The 15,900-nt window shown below is 37.9% G+C and overlaps 1 long non-coding RNA gene and 1 other non-coding gene across 2 annotated transcripts; both read left to right on the top strand.

Moving 5' to 3' along the window:
- Nucleotides 1-2,335: 2,335 nt before the first annotated feature.
- Trnaw-cca lies at nt 2,336-2,407 on the top strand. Its single transcript has one exon. It is a non-coding gene; the product is annotated as a tRNA-Trp (tRNA).
- A 478-nt stretch (nt 2,408-2,885) lies between these two features.
- On the top strand, nt 2,886-3,783 carry LOC124637997. The gene is made up of 2 exons (XR_006985318.1): nt 2,886-3,128; nt 3,372-3,783. It is a non-coding gene; the product is annotated as an uncharacterized LOC124637997 (long non-coding RNA).
- The last annotated feature ends 12,117 nt before the right edge of the window (nt 3,784-15,900 follow it).

The following is a 15,900-nucleotide window of genomic DNA, read 5'->3' on the forward strand; positions in this document are numbered from 1 at the left end:
GGGCTCGCTGGGGTAGAGCGGGCTAGGGCCAGGCCGGGCAAGACGCGAAGCCCGGGCAATCGCCGGCTTAAGTGTATTTGAAGGAGTTTTATTGACGCGGTTACTGAGTGGAGCTTAGGCTCGAGTGCCCGGCTGTGGAAATGGACGGTTTTGAGAAAAGATTTTAAAAAGAAAGTGTTTTTGTTCAGTTATTGGGGAATTTTACGTGTAATGATCCAAGTATCCAAGATAAATAGATCAAAGATATTTTAGGGATATTATAAATTGCATATCAAATAAATAATCGCCTATCAATAAATACTCATCATTTATATTCTTTTTTACATCAAATAACTTACTCCACTACAAATAAACTAAATGTTTAACAAAACTCAAACTGCAGATAATTCGAAATTATACATCAATATGACATTACTTTTTTCCTTATAATGCAATACAGTTAAATTTATTCTTGTACAAAAATACTACATACAAGCATTAAATACTGACTGCACAGCAAATTTTCCATGTTTCATAGCAAAATAACTATCCCAGTCGCATATTAACCAGTAAGTACAACAAAACCTGTTCATCATATTAGTCTTAATTTTCAAGAAGCCATGCTCGGCAAATTTAATGATTATTATAACAAAAAAATCCTGTCACATTGCATTATTTCTAAAAGCAGAACAAATTAACTGAAATCTCATGCAGCGTACTATGAAGATGGTAGAATATTTAGATTCAATTTATTTAGCACATTGCCATTTATAACCTTCAATTAAAAAACATTGTTTTAAAAATTGAAGCTAGCAACGAAAACGAATCGCTGCAAAACCGACTCCACGTAGTCTTATTTGCCCTACCCCTAGAGTGCAATTCAAAACCGCGTAGGCGCGGAGGGGCGAGGCGGCCTGCAAGCTCGCATGGGACCGCCGGAGCCACGAAGCGCCGGAGCCGTGACAGAAGCCATGCTTGTTGCATGCTTACTTCCATGTTGCATGCCTGCTTACATGCTGCATGCCTGCTTGCATGCTTCAGGCTTGTTTGCATGCTTCTTACAGGAAAATAAAAATTCCAAAAATATGCCAAAATATGATTCTGACTATAAACATTCTGAAATATGATAGTTCTGCCTTTTAATGACTACTTATATGAAATGTATGCCAAAAGGAAGTACTGACAATGACTAAAAATGTACCCGCCCCATTTTTTTTAAGAATGTGCAAGCATATCATCGGACTTGCGATCCGACTCAAGTACGTGGCGCCAACTGCAGAAGCTAAAAATGAGCCTATTGGGCAAAAAAGGAAGCGTGGACTCTTATTAAGATTTCAATAAATTACAATTTTGCATTTAATTTTATATTTTTTTGCTGATCTCATTATGTGGTAATTAATAAATAATAAGATGACTGTGACTAATAAAATGCTGTTTTATTCAGAAAAACTGCTGTAAATAATATAAAAATAGAAGCTATATTTAAAAGGAAAAAGTTAACATGTATAATGTGCATTAAGATTGTTAGCTGTGCATTGATGAAAAAGCTTTTGCTTTAGGAAAAATCGCTGTACGCTGCGAAAATAAATTGTAGTGTGTTTAGTGATATTTTGAGTTGAATATTTTGCTGTGCAATCAGTAATTTTGATGGGAATTCGGAATTTTACTGCATAGAAAAAGGATATTTTTTGATTTGCGTTTAAATACTATCCGATATTTTATTAAACATATCTATGAACTCTAAACTAAATGACATAAATCACAAGATTATGTTAAGCAACAAGCATAGATTCGTGTTCAGATAAACGTAATTACAAACCTTATGACTGCCTGCCTCTACTACGAGCTGATATTATATTTATGAAGTTCGTAAAGGCCACTTCTTTCGATGGGAAATGTTAATTTTTAAGTATTTATCGCGATAGCTTCGGCAAAACATGCTCATTATGTAAAATCAATATTAGGAATCGATTCCATTGCTTGCTAATTAATGCTAAAACATATTTAACAAATAATTTGTATGTAGATTGACACAGTGAGCTCATCCATTAGGGATAATATCGACAATATACAGAGATACTTTTAAGTCAATATGCCTAATTAAATATCTTATTGGCAATATTATCTTATCGGAAATTGTAGACAAATGTAATAAAACTCGTCTTAGCTTTGAAAATGGAATAAATTGATACTTATAACGAGTAAAGGTTATGTAAAAATGCAAAAATAACCCCGGCAAGGTCATTGCTCCACACACCGACGTCTGTGATACCATTCATAGCATTCACTATACGTCACGAGGTGACGTCAGGACTGCGCTGAGATAATAAAGCAAAATTTCGACTGTCACAGCATCGACTCCGTGGCGCAACGGTAGCGCGTCTGACTCCAGATCAGAAGGTTGCGTGTTCAAATCACGTCGGGGTCAAATTGAATTTTTGATAATTGTTTCTTTTGTATTTTATTTTATCGATTTTTGATCTTTGTTATGGAAGTTTTTGACTCGACGCTTCAGAAACATTATGAAACTGTTAGTTTAATAGAGTTGCAACAAAACAAGTATAAGTCAATGTAAGCTATTAAATTTTGAAGGAATATGACTTGGTATCGTGGTGTGGCTGCCATCAGTTCCCACGGCTGGTAATATTTGGTTATTTCACGGTCCGCGCATCCGCGGTGTTAAGGGCTCGTTGCACTCTACCAGTGATATTCTGACCAGATAAATATAAATTGGTTTGTCAATGTGGTTTTATGTAACTAAAACAATTAAGTACGTATTTATAAATTACTGAAGGATGGATAAAATGATAGAAATCATGATTAAGTCTTAATGAAATGGTTCACCTAAATAGATAACTTTCTATGATCAATCTTTTCAAAGAAAATTATAATCAATATTCTGTAGGGGAAAACCGGGAGACTTGCCCAGGTGGGAGAGTTGAACCACCTTTCAAAATTGTATTTGAATTAAGCGCGAACGAAACGTCAAAGCGTTCATTGGTCGCACTCAAGAGGCTAATCATAAGTATGCAACTATTTTGCATCTTAGTGGTGTGGTTCGTCAGTGACAATGTAAAACGTGTTTTTGTTGCTGCGGAGTGTATTTTCTTGTTTTAAGTAATTTTGTGATTGCTGTCATATTTATTGAGGTACGTATTGTGTGCTGCTATTATTATATTGACAAACAAATGTAGTTTGACGTATGCTTAGTGTTTTTTCTCTACGATCTAAGGTTTTTCTTTGTCAGAACCTAAATGGGGAATTAGTGTGAGCGGGAGAGTTGCACCAGCGTGGTTGCGGGAGACTTGCTCAATGGTTCATGTCTCCCTGTGCAGGGAAATTATACCTACTTAATTTTATTTCTGTCTTTATATAATTTATTGTATTTGCAGTGCCAACTTGTACGATGCCTTTTCAATACAAGCCTTCTGAAAATGCTCGCAAACGAAAAAAACTCACAAAAATGGAATTGCAAAATGCCATAGATGAAATTAAGGGAGGCGCTTCTATTCGACGAACTTCAAATAAATATGGCATAGATAGAACTACTTTGAGGCGATATAAATTAGATGAAGATAAAAATAATAAATTTCAAGAAAAAACAGACAATATAAAGCATCACAGATGTTTACAACGGCCGAGGAAAAGCTTCTTGTCAATTATTTGTTGACATGCAGTAAAATGCATTATGGTTTGACAAGAAAACAAGCAATCCTGTTGGCTGATTAGAAGATAGTTAATTGTTTTAATAAAAGTTAATATTCTGACTGATTTATTACAAAGATTATAATTATATTATCAGTATGACTGTTTGTTTATTTTGTTAAGGTAATTATTTCTGAAGAAGATATAATTCAAAACTATATTAAGACCAAATGTTATCATAAAAAGTTACTATTGTAATTATGTTAATTTTGAAACAATTTTACATAAATTTGTTACGTTATAGTTCGGCCATTCAGAGAATGCGTTCCTGACACGTCGCGATTGAACTGACGACGTAACTTTGCAATGGCGTTGCAGTTACGATAAAAATATTTTTGCTGGTTGTTTACCGTTTTAACAATTGAGGAGCATTAAAACAACATTATTATATCAATAATCAATGAATGTTATTACGTCGTCAGTTCAATCGCGACGTGTCAGGAACGCATTCTCTGAATGGCCGAACTATAATTACATTTTCTTTGATGGCAGTATTAAAAACAAGTTAATTATTGTATAAGGCATAGATATTAAAACTATGATTGAAGCCGAAAATGATTTTTATTTTCCACAAAAATCATATGGTCAACTCTCCCCATACCTCGGTTCAAGTGTCCCTGTTGGTAGGGAGACTTGACTCATCTTTCATTTTTTAGTAAAATGCCAATAAAATTTTACTAGCGCATTTTTTAGCAATATAATTAAGCACAAATATACCTACTAAAGTAAGGCATCACATAAGTGTATAATCGATTCTCTAAATCCAATAAACAAATAATTATGATATTTTATATTAAAAGTGGTTCAAGTCTCCCGGACTTCCCCTACCTACTTACAAACCAAATTCGCTGGCATAGAGTCATCAGACCTTAACACAAAACTGCTATTCAAATGATATTGACAATGAGTGTGAACATTGCCCAATGGTTCCCCGCTCATTGCTGTACCTACTAATGATATAATACTCATACATATTGTCTGATAATTGTTGGTCTGTGGTGCGAACTGCCACTACTCTCGCCTTGTTCCACGGGAACAATTCACCGTGACCACAAGAAAATTCATCAGTTTGATTAAGAACGGTGGCCGAGTCATTTGTGACTGGTCATTATTTTTTAAATTATATTTTTTTGTCAAATTCTGAAACAGTACACTGTAGGTGTCGCGTGTAGGTAAGTAGGTAACAAAAACAATTTGTTGTTTATGACTATAACATGTTTCAAAGTTCAATCAAGATCGTCGACATCTTGCGAATTGATCAACAACAAAAATCCGAACCAAACTACAAGGAAACACTATCGTACGACGACATAGTAATTTGGTTGTGCATTTTAAAATATTTGCTTGAATAGTAAAATAATACTTATGGTAAATAGTGGGGAGCTTAAAACAATGTTCTTTAGTTAGGTCTCAAAAACTGCCAAAATTGGCACCTGCATTATGTTGTTTTTCTTTAAAAGAAAAAGCGACGAATGATGGTTTCGTAGAGCTACAGTGAAAAGACAACATGTTGACGTCTTAAGAAAGCAGCAGCAATAAGACGGAGTGGCATTGTCGCGAGGTGCAATACGCTAATGGGTGGAGCTCTCAGCACACTTGCCACCTCGTGAGCGAAGCTTTCTGTTCAGTGGCTTGACGTGTCACTGCCTTAAACCATCTCAAGACATCTTATATCTTAAGCTCGCTGGTCTTTGTTCAGTGGTCTGCGAGGCAGGTACCACGTCGCCGCAGCTTCGTGTTGCTTTGTCCTCACTGACACAGATACCAAGAGTCAAAGTTCAAGTAACGCGCCTCCATTGTACGCGATGTGCGTGTTCACTTGCCAATGCCAATTGGTTCTGAGGATTAATTCATAATTCGATAAGTTAATTTCTATATCGAACGCCAACAATTCAGCTCTTTATTGTGTGAGAACTTCTTTTGATTTAATGTTGTGTAATATGTTAATGTGATTTTAAATTAGCAATTTACACAATTTTTTTAAGCATCCTCACAGACATTCTTTAAAAATCGTTTAGCTAATCGCAGTCGAACGCTGCGCCATATTGTTTCGCCACAAACATTCATTTGAATAACCAGTATCTGTATGCAAATACAAACTCGTAAAACAGCTGTTAAAACCACTGATCTAATTTTAAAATCTCGTGTGTTTAATGTATAAACGGTCATAAGATGTGGATTGTGTTGACCTTGGAGTCCGGCAGTCAGTGACCAGCGCGACTGTGTCACCAGTAGAAGTCATCGCTCGTTTGTATGTGCCGCGCGACATTTCATCGTCACTCGGAATTCCAACATGCCATCTAACTGGGAGATTTAAATCACCGTGTCACCATGAGTAATAAAAATCGTTAAAAATATTAAATGACTTACATCCTGTTTCTGTGGGTATTGAATCACTTGTTTTGACTTTTTAAAGCATTCTTTACATTCAACAGGAATGGTTACCATCTTCGAAGCTATCGGGAATTTTTGATCAATCATAGTGTCTGATTTCATTAGGTTTGGGTGAGTCACGTGTTTTTTTTGGGGTTTTATTGCAATCAGTAAAGTATTCTACATGTCCAAAAGGTTTAGGAAGGTATATATCTTTACCTCCTTGATCCCTTTGAGACAGTAAAACAAGCAAACTGTCCGAAAACCACCTCAAACCAAAAAGGCAAGCTCCAGACAACAAGCTTGAACTCCTCCAATCAAGAGTTTTTGTATCTTCCACAAGCAATTTGTGTACAATTCAGTTCCCGTACAGTGAGGTCCGAAACGACCTGGATTGATGCGTTTGCGCCGCGTCATGCGACGTTCTGGCTCCGGCGCGGCATCACGTCGGCGCAATTAGAAGGAGCAGTCTCGCGGCCGCATTGCGCCTGCATTCTGAGATACAAGCCACTGTTGCCGCCGGTCACAACACTAAACTAAAAACTTAAAGGCTCACTTTCGGCTGATCTGCTTCTTAATAAACTTGTGAATGGTTTGCGGGCTCTGCATGTGAAGTTTTTTCTTTAAAGTTACTAATAAGCAAATGTAGAAGATGCACTCCTTGAAACGCATAAAACGCTTTTATAGTACTTACTAGCTCTATTTGGAAATGATGTCGGAATTCCAAAAATATTCATCACGTCCGTATCGTGAGTTTCTTCGTCGGAATTACCTGTTTCAGATAAACTTCTATTTACTTGTACATGCAGATACCTTCTCAGAAAGCAAATAACTTTTTGATAAAACTTATAGGTACCTACCTACCTAACAGAAAGAAATAGTCGTTACTTGATACTAAGCCCTTAGTTTAAAGTAATTTGATCTGCAGCTTATCACGAGATAATGAAGTAACAGTGGTGTGCGGTGAGACTCGGGCGGCGGACGCGGCTGCGGTCAGCTCCCCCCCTCACTGCCTCCTGTGGGAACTGGCGCGGTGAGATACTGCCCGCGGCTCCGGTAGCCGCACCTCGCGGTGTACGATTACTGCAGCTCTACTGGTCTTACTAGTTTACTTCATGTCGCTTTACAAATATAATTACCAGCTTTGGTTAGGAGATATACGCAGGACCAATTATTGCGGTGCTTTAAACTAGAACTTGATCAGAATCTTCTAATTAGGCTAATAATGATTATGTTGCTGAGATTTGTACCACTATCCTTAATATTTTTTTAATTTGAAGAGAGCCACCGTCATATCAAACATTATATTCTTTCCATTTATGAGGAAACGCAGACAGTCGGGGCGCGTTTAACATAGTCAGCACTCACAATAAATTAAAGATTACCCTTAATCTGTTCGTCACTTTCCACTATTTTCCCATATGTCTGCTTCGAGATAATCCGTGTTGTAGTCGTGACTTTCACTGCGTTGTCCGTTACCTGCGGGATAATTGCCGGCCGCGAACCGTTACGTTCGGCCGCACGGATAATTGACCGGCTCCACGGTTTTGTAAAGGGCTGGCCTTTACAAAAACTCGTGAAAAATTACACCGAGTCGTCTGTGACCTTTCGACCCACACACGCAATAGTCGAGTCGCTGCTAGTCTTCCAATAATAACTTGATTGTCGTACTTAGTAACTTCATTCAGTAAAGTTGGTTTTAAGTCTTAAGGTCTAAAGGGCCTCTAGTAGCCTCTAATACTAGTACTAGTAATAAAAAAATAAAAATAGTTTATTGACTCAAAAAAGGTACACACAAGGGAAACACACATCAGTTATAACAATCTTCATGTACAATAATTTTGTTGAACACTGGTACCCAAAGTAAGATTTAACTTGTGGTATGGGTACCAGGGCTCTCGTTATTGATTTCCACAGATAGTTAGCGTGAATCGTGGATTTGTCATAATGTGTGTTTGTGTGTGTGTTTGTGGGTGTGTGAGTGACTACTGGTATGTGTGTGTGTGAGTGAGTAATGGTATGTGTGTGTGTAGTCTAGCACTAGTACTCTTATATTGGTCTAAAAGCCTTATTTTTATCAGATTGTCTGGTTTGTTGTCATGGAGCGATGCACGAATCAGAAATACAATTTTCACTCCAGACTTCAACTTCAAGACAAACTGTTTTAAAAGTAAAAAGACAAACAGTTGGGCAGCTTGATAAGCGGACGATATAATTACTGCGTTAAGTACTGACACCGTGCAGTCCGGTGAATACGATGTGTGACGTCACAGCTCAGTCGCCTGTCACGTCTCCGGGATACGACGGACCGTGGACGGCAACACTTACTTAAGGAACGTTCACACGGCGCTACAGTTACCTTTTACATATTTAATTGAATGTTTTTGTAACAATCCACAAGTACCTATCATCTTTCTCTGAAGGCTTGTTTTGTTAATCAGACAATAGTTTTTTGACTAAATAGATAAAATCCATTTAGCAACTGAAAAACGAAAGGCTATATGTGCTGAAAAGTAGCTGATAATACTTAAGATTTCATAACACGTTTATGTGAATATGTACCACGTAGATGATAAGACACATAAGACACATCCTAGGACCTTTCGAAAGGTAGGGTTAAGCATAGTTTGGGTTTGTAACCAGTGGAATAACGTGCAACCGTGCAGACATAAACCAGCCGACGGCGTTGGACGACCAGTGCAGTCTGCACGTTACGAGCAAAAAATGTGTGTCTCTGTGGTCCGGGCGCAGTGTGCAGTGCGCATGCGCGGGCCTCCTCCGTCGGTCCCGGCGCGGTGTGCACGCGATGATAAGCAACCTGTCCGTAACGAGGAGTTGTCCATGTTATCATGTGACCATATCAGCCGCTAAGGAGGTACACTAGTCTATTTTTGATCGGTGGCCAGTTTATCAGCATTTTCCAGATAAAATGTTACGTCAAAAATAATTTTCTTTTAGTTCTAGCATTCTTAAGTACAGAAGTATGTATTCCCTTTAATACATTTAGCTCCCTAGTTTTAATAAATATTGATAGCCGGCGTCCGCGCTTCACACGATCTAATTGAATGTTGGTCAGCTATTCATTTGTCGCAGTCATGGCTTGTTACCACATAACTGGTCAGTAGTTAGGGTATGCATTGTAACGACATGGACACTAACTAGGACCACTACGTAAGGTTTATCGAAGCGCTATGTAAACTTATTCATATTTTATGGCGTGTTAATTTGATACTGGTTTTTGAGTTCCATTGAAATAGTATTGCTCTAGTTGTAATGTTCTTGATCATATTGGTATGGTGAGGTTTTGTGAAACTTGTGTTTTACTAGCTGTTTCTAGGCGATTCGTTGCTCAATGTAGTCACTTCGTGTACCTACCTGGAAAAACTTTTCTCCCTGCATTTCTAGTTTCCTCGTCTACGCGGTAAGTGTCGTTTCTACCGAGAGAGCTTTTTCCAAGAATTCGTGCAATCTCGCAAGTTTAGGACTAAAATTCAATTACTACTTGACTAAATGTAATGAGTCGTATCGCGTGACCCCGGTTTCTGAGTAGACATCAAACGTTTTATACTTAGTAACATCTAATAGTTTTACATTGTAAGGCTTATTTCCTGTCCGTTTTAGGGCTTAACGCTTTTAAAACGTCGTCATAAATTGAAATAACAAGCCACAACCAAGTCTCGAGTTTTACAAGGTGCGTTTACGAAGGCAGCGAGTGAAATCTTTGACGACCTCGATGGCGCAATGGTCATCATGCCGGACCGCCGAACCTGAGGTCCCGGGTTCGATTCCCGGTTCGGTCGACATTTGTGTGATGAGCATGCTTGTTGGCCGTGGTCTGGGTGTTATGATATGTATTTATAAATATGTATATATGTAGCTATATGTAGTTTATCAGTTGTGTTAGCACCCATAACACAAGTTAATAAATAACTTACCATGGGGCTAACCGACCGTGTGTGAAAAAGGTGTCCTGACATTATTATTATTATAAATCAATGCCTTATCCGGAGCCATAAGGCTGTGTGTAACAAGCGTCGTAAACGCGCTGGTCGTGTGTTTGTTGAGTTTATAATTAATATGTTAGTAAATAGCGGAGTTTTTGTGTGACATCGACACGAGCGTGTGACATCGACACGAGCGTGTGACATCGACACGAGCGTGGATTGACGCCAGATATTTAGATATTCATGTGGTAACGGATACCGAGGAATGCCAGCGGGGATTACGGCCGAGCCGAGTGTCACTCGACAAACTCGTTTGTTCATACACGAGAAAGTGATGGATAATACCTATACGATGCGCTTAATCAAAAATGTTATCATTTTATTAAATTCTTAATCTTTATTTTTCTATGTAAACTTAAACTATCTGATAAAATGTACAAAGTGCTCACATTTTTTCTACAAAAACTTATCACTTTGGTAAGCTGACAGCTGTTACCTATTTATACAAAATTTTATCGAGGAGAATTTGCAGAAATTCACAGTAAAAACACTGCACTTTTCCCCGCCAAAATACAGAATGCATTCTTCAAGTGCATACAAGATTACCGAATCACGAACCTTGTATAAAGAACTTATAAATATTAACATGTCTCGAAAGGAATCAATCATCGAATCAGTTGGCGGGCTTTAATCGCAGCGGCCGGGGTTCGGTTCCCGGAACGTGCAAAAAGGCTGGCGCGGTAAGACCGGCTATATTATTATGTGTCGGTATAATGATGTATAATGACCGGAATTAAGCGCGAACTCTATGGCTCTGCAGTCTCTACAGGATTGTTTAAAAAACATGTTTCTGTTCATGAGTGCTTTAAAGAAGATTACGAGTTTGAGGATTAGCTTTAAGAATCGGTAAAACTACAAAGCTTTTAATTAAAAATAAATATTTATTAACATAAATCGTAACCAAATCCTCTGGTTACACTACATTTCAAAGTGAATAAAATACATTAACCGGATCACATCAACATAATATTTTAACGATAAAATATCTTCATATTTGTCCTAAAAATACCTCATATTACAGTAATCCCGGGTAAGGAGCTTACGTGTACTTATGTCAGAGTAGCGCGGGCGCAGGCGACCGCGAGCGTTTGATGCGAATATAATTACCGCGCGGAGGAAATGAGAGTCCACACTACATGACGTTTTATTAGAAACTCATGTGGACACTTTTATATTTATTGTTTAATCACACAAGTGTATTAATGTGTTTCTTAGATATGTACAATGTACTTATGTGCCTGTATTAGGCCATATCTCATTATTGCCAGTTCTGTAAGTAGTATCAGGTTTTAATTTTTTTCTCCATGCAAATGTTAATCATACGAGTTTATATTTACTTCTGAATTATTTATACTCAATAACCCACTGTGTCATATTTATGTCCATTTGAATATATCGGCGCAGGGTCTCGGCAAAATCATTTCTTAGAATTGCACTAAAACAAGTATACGAGCTATTTAGATAGAACATTTCCACCTAGCAGGGCAATAAGCTACTCAATCGAATAAATTCCTAATAATCGAGCTTCAGACGGAATAACGAATGAACGTTTTGCAGTCATTTGGCTTAAATTATAACCACCAGTTAAAGGAACAGGTTAGTCTCTGTGAGGCTAACTCTTGCACAATACTTGATGAGTACACTTAGTACTTGTATTTAGTGCTAGACTGTGTAGTGTAGGCACTAAGGCACTTGTTTTATTGCCTAGAATGCAAGGCTTTGACTGCTGATTAGGACACAAATCGTTCAATCTGTTCCGATCGTTAAGTTTCTTTAATGTCGGGATTAAACTTCGGTCGTATGTATTGTTAATACCGTCTTGTTTTGTCTTCAGTAATTTTGTCTTTCCATAAATGCTTAAGTGAAGGTATAAAGCTCAAAATTATGACGCGATTCTCGTAGTGAGCCAGACATCGCCTATTGTTCTATCCTAACAACAGTTTGTACCACTTTGTTCAAACGCAAATAATCTCGAAGAATGTTAATAGATTCCCGATAGGTAAGTGACAGGTGCCAACACTGATTATAATGAGATAAGCGAGAACAATAAGAAGTCGACAAACGTAATCGCACTGGGTTTTTTACCGACGAGTGGCACCGCGCGCTGCCGCCGCCGCGCCGGGACCATTCGGTAATTAGATGATAATGAGAGACCGGTAGTAGTCACTGTTTTGACGGTAGGAAGACCATACCTTCTGGTAGAGAATGGACATTATAGGATTTTTTATTTTTTAGATTGAGGAAACATATTTTATACTACTTTATTCTTAGCCAAAGTTGACATCTACTAAAGATGTTCTAGTTAAAACATAAAAACATTAAAAAAAAACATTGTCCGATCTATCGGTATCCTTCGTATTAGATTGATAGAGTTAAGTTAACCAATTAATTACCAATCTTAAATCAGTGTTCATTTTTTTCACTAATCTTGCGTCGATCTCTGGCAGGCTACTGGTCGCCGTGCGCCTGCGCCGCAGTTAATGCACAGATAAAAACTCGTCGCTCGCCGCCGCAGACGCCGGCGGTTTTTTCGACAACTCCCAAACTTAAAAGCTCCATGTTTATATAAGATGTTATAAAAACGCGTTTGTTTTAGTATTGTTAAAAGTTTTGTCAAAAGGGAGCTTTTTACTTTGTCTGCCATGTTTGCGGTGGAATTTGGGGTTTGGCCTCTTAATAATAAAAGGGCCGGATAATTAATTAGGGCCATTATAAAGGTTCGTTCAGTATGACATATAATTAGTAACATTCAATTTTTTTTCGAAAATATTTGTTAAATGTCTTTATTGTAGTTGTGGGAAACCGAGTGGCTTTTTTTCGAAGTTGTTGTTAAATTAATTGGTATAATGCTTGGTGTCGTATTCTCGCAAGTCCTGTGCGGTAGCGTCCGTATGTTGCGGCATACGTTTACCAGGAAACTGTGAAGAGCGTTAAGATGCCTGAGTAACGAGCGCGGCGTGGGAGCACCCTGCCGACTGCCTGCTGCCCGCAGTTATGAGAGCGTAATTATACACAAATATTTAACAATCCGCCGACGATAGAGATCGCGCGGAATTGTTGCGCGAGCGCATTGTCTTACGACACGGTAATGTTACGGAAAACACCAAGTTACAAGTCTAGTTACCCATCATCCTCCGAGCCTTTTCCCAATCATGTTGGGGTCGGCTTCCAGTCTAATCGGATTCAGCTGAGTACCCCGCAACCCGATACCCCTTGGTCAGACAAGTCTAGTTACCCATTTTTGTTATAATTAGCTATTTAGAATATTACAAGACGCGTGTATTTGTCAGCGCGTTGAATATACATATGTATGTATATTGACTAGAATTAAGGAATACATTTTGTATAAGTACTCCAAATCATACAGTTATGATACTGTACAACTCAAAAAAAAACATAAAGGCCGAATTGAGAACCTCCTCCTTTTTTGTGAAGTCGGTTAAAAAATGAACAATAATTGTTTTCCAAGATCTGACACTCAAACAAAGATTTATTTTTTGCTACGTTTGTATGTTAAGAGCGTATCGTATAACATTGTACACGTACCTGGCAGTCGTGTCTCAATTAATATAGGTCTATACTATTTTAAATAACTTATGTATGGCCATCAGGTGATATACCCATTCAGTATCTACTGCATATCTAATTCATTTAATTACGAAATAGAATGGAACCTTTACGGATACCAAAATGACCATAAACTCATATGAAACCTCATAAACCCTTTATATAGTCCACGGGAAGATGGCGTGGCGCAAGTAAATTGCGTTATAAAGTGCATTTTGCTTGTAATGGTCGGCAGCCGTATATAATCCGCGCACTAATCATTGCCAGAGCCTCTCGGAGTAAAGCGCCTCTAAATACGGTCCATTGTGCGATTTAATTCTCTTTTTATTGGACGATAATAATTTCTGAGTTGTGTGAAAGTGTTTGGCGTTGGATTTTCATTAAGATAAGTCGTGCGCGGGCGCAGGCGCCGCCCCCTCCATTACGGGCGCACGTGACTGCCGCGAAAATCGAAGTAATTTCGTGGAAGAAATAAAAGACGATTAAATAATAATGTTTTAGTGTAACCGACAGATGTGAGGCTGACATAGACACGTCGCGGTGTGGTCGTGTCTGTGGTCGGCGGCCGTTGCTACAATAATATTAATAAGTGAAGTAATAGCCGACTTCAGGGAATTACACAGCGCTACACGCTTTATATTTAGATGTTCATGTAATGCTACTTCCTCGTATTGATCTATCAAGTCACCACCACCTCGGCTGAACAGTGGCAGCAAGCAAGATTAGTTATTATTTTAATTTACTGAACAGATTGAAGGTAATATGGGCTACGTATCATAACTGAGAATGAACCTTGGTCTGAAATGTGAGCTAACATTAGTAAGTCGTAAACTGCTGACATAAACTGTAGGCAGGTTCATAAGCCGCACCGCACACCACACTCAAATAGTTACGATCGCTCCACGTGTCGCCGTGTGTGCTTACCCTTAGCTTTTGAGTATGCGCACATCAACGCCCCTTGTTTGAATGTATTTCTTACTATTTTATATCCTTTGATTGTTATTCTGCAATATACGTACACTCTTAGTTTGTCGTAACGTAAATCGTAAATATTTTATGGTTTTTACTAAATCACGCTTGTCGCATGTCGCTTCATACAGCCTGAAGTTAATTTATAATAAGGAAAATCGGAGAAAATCTCAAAATTGGAAATCCTTAGAAAAACATGACTGTAATGCAGGAATTTCAATTGTTAAATAGCAAGCAATTACTTACCTATTTCCTGAACCTACCTCATTAAATAATTAAATATCAGAACCTCGTTGTAATGTGTTGCCACTTTAGGAGTTTTCCTATAAATCGGTTTTAGATATGTTCTTGTAAAAAAAGGCAACCTTTTAATATAATTTTCCACAGTATAGGCAATATTAAATATCGAAGAGATGATCATGACTGACGACACTGATGACTTCATTAACAAAAAGTCTGTAGACAGACCCGCGAAAATCCTTCTGCAATCCCTATGATGTTTTTTATCACGGTCAAGTGTACAGATTAGCAAAACAAAATATTATCTGACTGGTGTGTGTCACGGAAAAACTTATTGAAAATATTTCGAAGAAATAATCTATTGGAGAATACCCAGCGACTTCCATGACTCGTAGATTTCCAAACTCGTGTGCATAATTAAATTACGGACACGATATATTTCTATGTAATCAGCTACAAACATCACTATCACACATGTACCTTTGGCCTTTTCACAATGCTTTTCTCGCAATAATAATGGGTGGGAACAACGACGTAAGTTCCAACTTGTGGGTTAGGTACACTGCGAGCAGCCGATGTGAGTGATGAGCCGAACGTGCTGTCATTACACCATGTTGCCAATAAACATTATAATAAAGCATCCACCGGCCTCGACAAATTATAACATTCAGTGTAAAACAGTTTAAATTTCCAAAGATTATCAATTCAAGATGATGTGTGGTCGCCTCGCAGCCTATTATTAAAATTATAATGAATAGTTATTTATAGAACAGCAATAATTCATCGACACACGTTTATCTGGCTCTTCTTAATAGCTGATACCTGACGATCATAATTTATGGAAATCCTTTGATCACGTAAACGATATTCGACATTGACATAATCGTGCTCATATGGGGGCATTTATGTTCCAGTATAAGATAGACTAAGCTGTCTGATGAATTTACTTATCGATTTTCCATTTTTCCACTTTCTAATGGTACGGACCCTTCTCGAACTGTCCCAAACATGTTAAAAAACTCACTTTTCATTCAGTTATCGACGGGGAAAGCAATAAACTAAG

Source organism: Helicoverpa zea, chromosome 17 (genome assembly GCF_022581195.2).
Source record: "Helicoverpa zea isolate HzStark_Cry1AcR chromosome 17, ilHelZeax1.1, whole genome shotgun sequence".
Taxonomy (NCBI): Eukaryota; Metazoa; Arthropoda; class Insecta; order Lepidoptera; family Noctuidae; genus Helicoverpa; species Helicoverpa zea.